This window comes from Bos mutus, chromosome 13, assembly GCF_027580195.1.
Source record: "Bos mutus isolate GX-2022 chromosome 13, NWIPB_WYAK_1.1, whole genome shotgun sequence".
NCBI lineage: Eukaryota > Metazoa > Chordata > Mammalia > Artiodactyla > Bovidae > Bos > Bos mutus.
Window position 1 is genome coordinate 28142316 of NC_091629.1, and position 11848 is coordinate 28154163.

General features: G+C 44.5%; 1 long non-coding RNA gene across 1 annotated transcript in view; it reads left to right on the top strand.

Annotated features, from left to right (window-relative positions):
- LOC138990519 (uncharacterized) overlaps window positions 1-10933 on the top strand; it is a 54288-nt gene extending 43355 nt beyond the window's left edge. Inside the window, exon 3 of the long non-coding RNA XR_011466660.1 lies at window positions 10482-10933. This is a non-coding gene — a long non-coding RNA (uncharacterized lncRNA). The remainder of the gene's footprint in view (window positions 1-10481) is intronic.
- Window positions 10934-11848: the final 915 nt, after the last annotated feature.

Below are 11848 nucleotides of genomic sequence, written 5' to 3' on the forward strand. Positions count from 1 at the left end.
CATATCTTACCAGTAACATTCCAAGGTGGTATGCATGAGTTTTTCCCACAGGTGTGGGGTTATACAACTCTTAATAGAGAAACTGTTATTTAAGAGCAGGTTTGCTTAGAGCCAGCAAGAGAGTTTCTCATTTTCTCATTTCTCTTTTTGGCAGAAGTGCTAGAAAATATCCAATATTGGGACTACTCTGGTGGTCCGGTGGTGAAGACTTTGCATTCCCACTGCAGGGGGCATGAGTTCAATTCCTGGTTGGGGAACTAAGATCCCATGTGTTGAGTGGTATGGCCAGAAACAACAACAGGAAATATCCAGTATCCAATATCTTTACTCCCTTTCCATCTTCTTTTAAATCCACTCCCATGGAGCTTTCTCCTCTTTGACCCCATGAAATCCTTCTTCTCAAGGACACCAGCGACCTCCATGCTGTCAGATCACATAGTCTGTTCTCTCTCCTGTTTGGCCTGACCCGTCAGCTCCTTTGACCTTCTGGGGGCCTGGAGGGATTCCCCATACACAGGGGGTGTGCACTGAACCTGGAGGATTCACCACCTTGGCAGCAAGAGGAATCAGCCTGCTGTTTGTGGAGAGACGTCACTCCACCCTGAAGACGGCTTGCTGTGATTACAGCCAGAGAAACAGCCTTGGGAAAGAGCAGTGAGACCACCAGTACATCTGGCGAGAGTGTGCAGGACACCCTGGCCAGGGCCTACTGCCTTTCCCAACAAGTCCGAGTCTCCAGTCTGGCCCTAACCACTGATCCCTGGCAAGTACACCAACAACACACACCTCAGGATACATGGCAAGCTGAGTGAGGCCCATGGGCCCTCATTATGTGTGTAATCAGTTGCTCAGTCATGTGTGACTCTTCCCGACCCCATGGACTGTAGCCCACAAGACTCTTCTGTCCATGGGATTCTTCAGGCAAGAATACTGGAGTGGGTAGCCATGCCCTCTCCAGGGGATCTTCCCAATCCAGGGATTGAACACTTGCATCTTCTGCATGGGGAGGTGGGTTCTTTATCACTGTGCCACCTGGGAAGTCCCCTTATCTTGGTAATGTTTTCAATCCAGAAAATAAAGTAAAAATACACAGGATTGCAGAAGACAAACACTATTGAAACTCAGTTCTATTGGTTTCTTGTTGCTGCTGTAACCAATTAACATGAACTTGACGGCTTAGAACAACACAGATTCATCTTACCGTTGGGGAGGGCAGACACCCAGAACGGGTCAGCAGGGCTGCAATTTTTCTGGAGCTCCTAGGGGAGAACGTTCCCTAGATGTTTCTAGTTGTTGGAAGTTGCCTGCCCTCCGGGTCTCCTGGCTCCTTCCTCTGTCTTGAAAGCCGGCAGTTCCCCTGCTTCCGTCTTTGCTTCCGTCTTTGTTGCCACATGGCCCCTCTGGCTCTGCTCTCTGCCGTCCTCTGATGAGGAGGCTGGTGATTATATGGGGATCACCTGAATAATCCAGGACAACCTTCCCATCGCAAGATCCTTAGTTTACACCTCCAAAGTCTTTTGTTAAAATTTTTATTTATTTATTTGGCTGTACCAGGTTTTAGTTGTGGCATGCAGGATCTGGTTCTTTGATCAGGGATTGAACCCAGATCACCTGCACTGGGAGCATGGAGTCTTAACCACTGGACCACCAGGGAACCCCCCCGCCCCCCACTTTGAAAAAAAGTATTAAAAAAAATTGTTTAACTGTAGGCCATATTTGAAGTCTTTATTGAATTTGTTACAATATTGCTTCTGTTTCACATTTTGGTGTTTTGGCCCTGAGGCATGTGGGATCTTAGCTCCGTGACCAGGGATCAAACCTACACCCCCTGCATTGAAAGATGAAGTCTTAACCACTGGACCCCCCCAGGGAATTTTTTTTTTTTTACTATATAAGGAAACATCTTGTAGGTTTCTGGGATGAGAAAGTGGACATTTTGAGAGGCCATTGGATAAGAAAATTATTCAAGCCATTATAAGGCCATTTTCTTATCCAACAGTTGGATTCTTTACCAACTGAGCTATCATGGAAGCCCTGTGTCTCCTTAGTAGTTAACAAAGCATCTTTATTATCTCATAATCCACAGGCGTCTTTGTTGTTGTTTAGTCACTAAGACATGTCTGACTCTTTGCAACCCCATAGAGTGTAGTCCATCAGTCTCCTCTGTCCAAGGCAAGAGTAGCGGAGTGGGTTGCCATTTCCTTCTCCAGGGAGAAGGAATTTCCAATCCAGGGATTGAACCTGCGTCTCCTGAATTGGCAGGCAGGTTCTTTACCGACTGAGCCACCCTGAGATTTGTCATCATATTCTCTGTTTTCAGTGACAAATTCCTAGGGGGTGGAGAAGAATACTGTGCTTGATGGTTTGTGGAATTTCCCAAAGCCTGATGGGGAGCCGGGCAGTCTGAGTGGATCACTGTTACCTGGCCCGCCCTCCCCGGCTGTTATCTGACCAAAGGCAGCAAAGATGGGAGATGGGCATCCTGAAGTCCCATCACCTCTGCCAGCCTTGTCTGTGGGACCCACAGGGAAATCCAGGTCTTGTCAGTTTCCTTGTCTGTGGAATAAGCTGGTTGACAGGAGTTTGAAAGTGTCTCTAGGTTTTCCTCAAATGCTTGTCTGCTATTTATGGTCACAATCCTGGGCTCATGCAGTATCTCAGCCACACACCAGGGGGAAGCATTGGCTAAAATGTTGAGAAGTCCACATCAGCTAGACTCTAGCTTGCAAGTTTATTTTGGTTTGTTTGAGCAAATATTGGTGATGAGGATCGCAGCAGAGTGAAGGCTGTTTATCTCTTTGGAGCATGAGAGTTGCTTAATGTCATAGTTTGTTTGGACTGGAGGTTCCCTTAACCTTCCCAGAGCGGCATGAGAGTTGGAGGGCCGGGGCGGGGGTGGGAGGAGAGGGGGCATCCACCAACCTTTTAACCCTAGAAGGGACAATGCAGAACTTTTCTTTGCAAAGTGGGCCAGGATCACTTTCCTTGTGTCTGATTGAACTCCTTCTGCCTGAAATAAGCTCTTCTGATCTTCTCTTAAGTGGGGATGAGTAACAAATGACCGTATAAGAAAACCTCCAACATTTAAAGTGATTTGCTGTCAATGTGTCATCTTTGTTTATTACAGGATGAGCATCTTCAATTTACTCAAACTCTTCTTTCCTCCCAGGATGCTCTGAGTTCTGCCTGTGGCTATGGAGCGACAGTTTGTGAATAGGGATTCTGACCATGAATCTAAGGTAGAGCATGATAGATGAGGGAGTCTCATTAAGGAATACTTAGAATCATGCACATCCACTGGAAGAGCTCAAAGGTTTGGAAATATCTGTTGTCTTCACTTGTAGGGCACGAAAGGCACACTCATCCTACAGGCTCTGGGGGGAGAATCCCTCCTGCCTCTTGCAGCTTCTGCTGGTTCCAGGGGTTCTTGGGCCTGGACCCCTGATCCCCAGGGACTGCCTCTTGCTGCATCACTCTGGTCTCTGCCCACATCTTCTTGCAGCCTCCTCTTCTCTCTCTGTCTTCTTTTCTGTCTCTTATAAGGACACCTAGGGCTTCCCTTGTGGCTCAGATGGTAAGGAATCTGCCTGCAACACAGGACACCTGGGTTTGATCCCTGGGTTGCGAAAAGCCCCTGGAGAAGGAAATGGCTACCCACTCCAGTATTCTTGCCTGGGAAATCCATGGACAGGGAAGCCTGGTGGGCTACAGTCCATGGAATCGAAAAAAAGTTGGACAGGGTTGAGTGATTAAAACATATCCTTAGATTTGTGGATCACCTGGATAATGAAGGACGATCTCATCTCAAGATCCTTAACTTAATTACACCTGCAGAGACCTTTTCCCGAAATATGTCATTTGTAGGGTGGGCGTATCTTTTGGGGGCCACCCATTCAATCTACTCTAAGACCTCTTCACTTTTCAGCATGGAGCTCTGTGTTATGTCCTCTCTGAAGACTTTTTTTCCCCAAGTGTGTGTTTTTTTTTTTTTAATTTCATCCATTTTTTTAAACTCTTCATTGAATTTGTTACAGTATTGTTTCTATTTTGTATGTTTTGGGTTTTTGGCTGCAAAGCATGTGGGATCTTAGCTCTCCCACCAGTGATCAAACCCACATCCCCTGCACTGGAAGGTGAACTCTTAGTCTTCACCTTCTTCACAGACCTCGTGGACTGTAGCCCACCAGGCTTCCCTGTCCATGGATTTCCCAGGCAAGAATACTGCAGTGGGTTGCCATTTCCTTCTCCAGGGGATCTCCTGACCCAGGACACCAGGGAAGTCCTCTCTGAAGAATTCATATGCATTTTTATGTATGAAGACAGATTTATAGTCACGACTGATGATATTAAATAGCTCGACGATGAATGCCCTGCAAAGCTGGATGTAGCAGAGGTTACTGATGCTCTGCCTCGTGCACTGTCATTCCTCAAATCTAAGATATAGACAGTTGTATGATGCACTAAGACGTTCTACCTAAGAAGGAAAAAAACTCTGTTCATTAGGCAATGGCATACTATCAATTTTAAGATACACTTTGGTTTTATTTTATGTGAAGGAATGTGCAACTAATTAAATGCAGCATAGCCTAGAAAAAGTCAGTGTGAATCATGAAAGTATTAAAAGTTTAGTATAAAGAATTTCTAAAGTGACAGTGGTTGTTTTGCAAGAAGAAGAGACTCTTCAGAGTAGGTATATTCAATATTGGGCTTCTAAGATAGCACTCGTGGTAAAGAACCCACTTGCCAGTGCAGGAGATGGAAGAGACAAGGGTTGTTGGGTCCCTGGATTGGGAAGATCCCCTGGAGAGGGAGGGCACGGCAACCCACTCCAGTATTCTTTCCTGGAGAATCCCATTGACAGAGGAGCCTGGTGGGCTACAGTCCATGAGGTTGCAAAGAGTTGGGCATCACTAAGTGACTAAGCACAGCACACAGCACAGGGGCTTCAAGATCCAGCAACAATTATTCCTATGTTTTTTTTTGCCTTTTATTTTTATTTTATTTTATTTTTTAACTTTACAATATTGTATTGGTTTTGCCATATATCAACATGAATCTGCCACAGGTAAAAAAGTTTTTAGATCCAGGGCAAGATTCAAGGATATAATCCTGTAAATTGCAAAACTCTCAGGCTTGTTTATGTTCATGACCTAAAATAAAATATTATGAGGTGTTTTGGACATAGGAGAGACTCAGTAAATATTTGCCTAACTGAATTCCAGTTTCAACATCTTCTGCAGCCCCATCTGTGCCAATCCCAAGGTTCAGTGCTAAAAGTGTTTTTGCATTTCCTCGGGAACAGGCTTTAACTACCTAATGATGCATTCAGTTCACCTTCTTACATAATCCAGTGTTCTGTTCTATTTGCATGGAATACAAAAGAAGACCAACGGGTAATGTTTAAATAAAACATTAAAGTTGCTTAAAGAGGCTCCCATGAAAACACGTCCTGCAGAGGTTTTTCCACACCAGTCCTCATTAAAGCGTTCATGGTTACCAAGCGTGATCATCCAAAAGCGTTTCTGTACCATTAGCTCTCTAATCTCCTTCTTTTAAAAATACTGCTGACTCACAGTGAACAAAGCTCTTGGACAGCACAATAGGACTGTTGAGGGCACTACCTTGGCCCCCAGAACCGCTGGGCAGTTGAGGAACCCCACCTTCTTATTGAGAGCCAGAGTCCATGGATGGTTTTGATTGGAACCTGGCATTGCTTTCTGAGAAAACAGAAGAGTGAAACTTGGATCTGCTTGTATTTTTTAGTGTCTTGAGATTTCTGTCTCCTTGCTATCAAAAAACTGCCTTATGATCCAGCAATCCCACTGCTGGGCATACACACTGAGGAAACCAGAAGGGAAAGAGACACGTGTACCCCAATGTTCATCGCAGCACTGTTTATAATAGCCAGGACATGGAAGCAACCTAGATGTCCATCAGCAGATGAATGGATATAAAAAAAAGAAAGCTGTGGTACATATACACAATGGAGTATTACTCAGCCATTAAAAAGAATACATTTGAATCAGTTCTAATGAGGTGGAAGAAACTGGAGCCTATTATACAGAGTGAAGTAAGCCAGAAGGAAAAACATAAATACAGTATACTAACGCATATATATGGAATTTAGAAAGATGGTAACAATAACCCAGTGTACGAGACAGCAAAAGAGACACTGATGTATAGAACAGTCTTATGGACTCTGTGGTAGAGGGAGAGGGTGGGAAGATTTGGGAGAATGGCATTGAAACATGTAAAATATCATGTAAGAAATGAGTTGCCAGTCCAGGTTCGATGCACGATACTGGATGCTTGGGGCTAGTGCACTGGGACGGCCCAGAGGGATGGTATGGGGAGGGAGGAGGGAGGAGGGTTCAGGATGGGGAACACATGTATACCTGTGGCGGATTCATTTTGATATTTGGCAAAACTAATACAATTATGTAAAGTTTAAAAATAAAATAAAATTAGAAAAAAAAATAGCACCCTATCCTCTTTCAAAAATACTGCTGACTCACGGTGAACAAAGATTTTTAGAGCAGTATAAAGGGATGGAAGCATAGCCCTGGATGGCTGCATAGACTCTGAGACAATAGGCTCCCTCTTTTGGTCCCACTGGATATAAAGGAGCTCCAAAATGAAGGCTACTACTTAAAAGATTATTCTATTTCTTGCATCTCTCTTCCACTGTTTCCATGACCAGTGTGTGTTTTCCTAGGAGGCAGGGGTGGGGCCACTGACCCAGGGTCTCTTGGTGCAGTTAGGTTTTTCAGATTTATCATCAGGTGTGTCTGTACTTGGTGTAGAAACCAGATGAGATAAAGGCAATTAACAAATTGCAGTCCTAGGAGTAGCAAATATAACCCCGAAAATGGCAGGAGGGAGGGGTGCGCTGCCTGTAAACAATATATTTAGATAATTGAGGGTCAGAAAGCATAGATCTTTTATCTTCCCTCCCTCCCTCAGCTGCCCACAGAGGCAGAGACCTATGGCCATAGTAAGGGTTGGTTAGGGAGAGCAGATTAGAAATTGTGTATACCTGTGTGTGTGTGTGTATGTGTATGTGTGTGTGAGTGAGTTAAGAGTTGTGTTCAGCAGAATCTTTCCTTGTGCAAATATATTTCTGTGTATAAACGTTGTTTTTTTTTTCAAATAAATGTAAGACCTCTGAGAGGCTACAGTTGGAAGTATGTGGTGGTCCCCTCTAGGAATGTTCAGTCAGGGTCCACCTTGTTGTCCTCCTGAGGGCTGAGCTCGCTGTCCCACTGATACCAGTGGTGAGGCCTCCTGCAGGAAACCGCCCAGTTCCTGTGCTCAGGGGCCATTGGTCTACCTGGCTCAAATGCTTGCACTGAACTGAAACTTTTCACCAAAACAAGCACCAGGTTATGAGAGACTCTGAGAAACAGAGTAAAGAAGAAATAGATTTTGTGGTAAAACAAAGCTTTGGTTTACTTAGGTAAAGGCTGGTTCTCTCAACCTTGTCACTACCCAGCCCCTTCCATGACTTCCACAAGGCCATCCATCCACCTAGAATTCCTCGTGTTGTGGGGGAAAACCTGCTCGGCCTCTTTTCCAGATCTGATTCATGAGCGCACCCTCCTCCCCTGTCCCCTTACTTATGCGTCTCCCCCGAGGCTGTTCCACACGCTGGCCTCTGGCATGGAGGTTTTTCTCCTGGAGTTGGCATGCAAGTCTGTACAGGTCACTCTGTACCATTCAATCCTGCACTGGGGGTTCCTGCCAATGGAGAGGACAAGCTTGTGCTCCCAGTTTCTTCTTCCTGTAGGTTTTTCCTTCCAACGTTCCCAAGTTGCAAAAGAGTGGAGGTTACAGAGTTGCCCTCCCACAGCACTTCAAAATCTAGGTTCTGGATGGTGGGGTGGTGGGGAGGGGGGAGTCTGAAGAGGGAGGGGGCATATGTATACACATCCTGATTCATGGTATAGTAGAAACCAACACAACATTGTAAAGCAATTATCCTCCAGTTGAAACAAACAGGGGCATCACCATTGTTTGGCACCAATGGATGATATCACTGACTCAGTGGACATGAGTTTGAGGAAACTCCAGGAATCAGTGAAGGACAGGGAAGCCTGGGGTGCTGCCATCCATGGGGTCGCCAAGATTTGGACACGACTTAGTGACTGAACAAAAACAAAAAAACAAACAAAATCTATGTTCTTCTTTCAGAGAAGATGGTTGTCAAGTGCCAGGGCAAGATCTGAGAATATAGCCCTGCAAAAGCAAATTTCAAAACTCTTAGGCTTGTTCTTGTGTGCACAACCTGGAAAAAAAAAAGCAAGGGTGTTTGCTGTTAAGACAGTTTCATTGTTTACCTAACTGAATCCTAGTGAGGACACTTCAGCCACAGAAATGTTGCTAATCCCAGCATTTGGCAAAGGTGACCTGAATACTGTGAATGCTGAAGTCTTGCATTTCCCCAGGAGCAACTTTTAACACATCCTAGTTCTCCTACTCTGGTCACTGTCTTCAGTTCAGTCGCTCAGTTGTGTCCAACTCTTTGTGACCTCGTGGGCTGCCACATGCCAGGCCTCCCTGTCCATCACCAACTCCCAGAGCTTGCTCAAACTCATGTCCATCGAGTTGGTGATGCTATCCAACCATCTCATTCTCTGTCGTCCCCTGTTCCTCTCGCCTTTAATCTTCCCCAGCATCAGGATCTTTTTCAATGAGTCAGTTCTTTGCATCAGATGGCCAAAGTATTGGTCACTGTCAAGTTCATATAACCCTGTGTCCTGGCTTTACTGAGTGGAGCACAGAGGATGGCTATACTTCATCAATACCAAATTTTGGCCCTGAACCAGGACCAGCTCAGCTTATCAATGTTACTCTGCTGGCCCTCTTTTTATTGGTTAGTAAAGATAAAGTTTTATCAGTTTTGCAAATTTTTCTTAAAGGACTGGGAGCCTTATCTTTGAAATATAAACATCAGAGAAAAGAGGTTCCTATTTCTCTGGGTACCTTGATCCAAACCATAATTGCCTGTTGCCACAGAGGCTTCATTTTTCCTTGGGATAAAGGCAATTAACTAGCACAGATGGCTGCCCCAATGACCAGGTCAGTTTAGGATTAAACTATGAAATAAGGCATCCCAAATGTTGCACTATCTCATCTGAGAACAAAGTTATCATGTATCTGGAGACCATATCTGCTGAATATATAAAATATATATCAGAATATTTCAGAATATATATCTGAATATATACAGGGAAGAGGTTCCATCCTGTCTTTATAATCTCATTAGCAAATTATTTTAGTGGTCACTGCAGCTTGGTTTAATGCATACTCAATAACAAAACCATTTCTTTTCTACATGTGTGGAGAGGAATTTCCTGGGTTAGTCTGAGATTTTCTTTATAACTTTCCCTCAAACATGACTGTGGAGAAGTTTGACTATCAGTGTTCCATGAGAGGTAAAAGAAGATCGTCATTGGATGTCATTATGGGCTCAGAATTTCCACCTTTGGTGAAATAATAAAGGACACAGAACCATCTCCTTCCCAAGTCCTCCCCAGGGTGGGTGCTGTCCAGTTATGCCGGCTGACATGGGCGCGGGGACTCTTCTCTCCTTCCCAAGTTCATCTCAATAAGGGGGCAGTGCCAGCCTTGGACCCCAGAAGCACTGGGCAGTTGAGGAACCCCACCTTCTTACCGAGAGGCAATGTTCATGGACATTTTCAGTTAGTACCTGGCATTGCATTCTGAGCAAACAGAAGAGTGAAACTTGGACTTGCCTGTGTTTTTTTAGTACCTTGAAATTTCTGCCTCCTTGCTGTCAAAAATATCACCCCACCCTCTTTCAAAAATATGGCTGACTCACAGAGAACAAAGATTTTTAGAGCACAGTAGAAGCAACGGAAGCACAGCCCTGGGATGTCTGCACAGGCTCTGAGCCAACAGGTTCTCATTTGGTCCCACTAGATGGAAACAAGCTCACAAAATGAGGACTATTACTTTAAAAATCATTCTATTTCTTGGATCTCTCTTGCAGTGTTTTCACAACCAGTGTCCAGCTTCCCAGAAGGCAGGGGTGGGGCCACTGACCAAGGGTCTCTCTTGCACTTAGGTTTTTAAGGTTTATCGTAAAGTGTGTCTGCATTTGGCATGAAAACCAGATGAAATAAAGGAAGTTAACAAATTTCAGTCCTTGAAGTAGCACGTATTACCCCGAAAATGACATGAAGGAGGGGTGCACTGCCTGTATATATGTATTTAGATAGTTGAGGGTCAGAAAGGGTAGGTCCTTCATCTTCTTTCCCTCCCCCAGCTGTGCACAGAGGCAAAGACCTATGGCCATAGTAAGGGCTGGTTAGGGAGAACAGATTGGAAATTGTGTGTGTGTGTGTGTGTGTGTGTGTGTGTGTGAGAGAGAGAGAGAGAGAGAGAGAAAGAGTTAAGAGTTGTCCTTGTGCAAATATATTTCTGTGTATAAGCATTGCTTTTTTTTTTTTTTTTTATAGATAAGTGTAACACTTCTGAGACCCTGCAGTTGGAAATGTGTGATGGTCCCTTAAAAGGACATTCAGTCAGGGTCCACCTTGTCCTCCTGAGGCCTGGGTTAATTGTCCCACAGATGTCAACGTTGAGACCTCCTGCAGGAAAGTGACCGGCTGCTGTGCTCAGGGGCCATCGGTCCACCCAGCTGAAACTCCTGCACTGAACTGAGACTTTCCACCTTGAAAAATGAAAGTCTTGGTTGCTCAGTCGTGTCTCTGTGCAACCCCATGGACTGTAACCTGCCAGGCTCTCCTGTCCATGGGATTCTCCAGGCAAGAATACTGAAGTGGATAGCCATTCATTTCTCCAGGGGATCTTCCCGACCCAGGGATCAAACCTGCATCTCCTGTATTGGCAGGTGGGTGGGTTCTTTACCATCTGAACCACTGGGGAAGCCCCTTTCCACCATAACAAGCACCAGAATATGAGAGTCTTTGAGAAACACTCAGAGTGAAGATGAGATAAAGAAAGCTTTTCCTTTAAAGAAAGTTTTATTTGTGGTAAAATAAAACTTTTGTTCATTCAGGTAGTTTGATTCTTTCAAACTTGTCACCACCCAGTGCCTTCCCGTGACTTCCACAAGGCCGTCCACCCACCCAGAATTCCTTGTGTTGTTGAGGAAAACCAGCTCTGCGACTTTTGCAAGTTCTTCAACTTGGCCACTTATTTTATTGAAGTTTGCAAACTGGGAGGACACTAGAGTTTGTAGTTGAGGTGGAGGACACAGTCTTGTAAAACCTGATAATGGCAATCATATTCCTTTTCCTTATAACATTCTATTGGTTAGAAGCAAGTCATAAGTACTACCCATCCTCAAGGAAAGGGTATTTCACAAAGTCATGACTATCAGTCAATGAAATTGGGTATCATAGGGGGTGTCTCCCTGTGTGCCCAGTACCCTTCTTGTGGACCAGGAGTTGCTTGAGAGCATCTGTCTCAGTGGCAGCCTTTGAGAAAACTTAGAGGAGAAACATGTCTGAAGAAAAGATACATTTCTTCTCAATTACAAAGGGAAGCTGGCTGCTGAAAACTATTAGCCATAGGTGTGATAGTAATCTCCATACATATTTTAGGATACTGTTTAAATGCAAGTTTTGTGAAACCTTTTAAAATAGGCAGGGAACATGAGAGCCTGGTGTGACTTTATCAGGGAAGAGGCTAATTTATTCTCTTTTACTGACAATGTCCCTCAGCTAGTGAATCAGGAAGGCAGGAAGAAACTGCACCTCTGCTTTCAACAAAGCATTTAGGTCAAAATTCAGATAAACTTTGCAAGGGGTCTTCAACAAATGTGATGTACTCAAGGCTATCAACACTGATGGAGAGAATT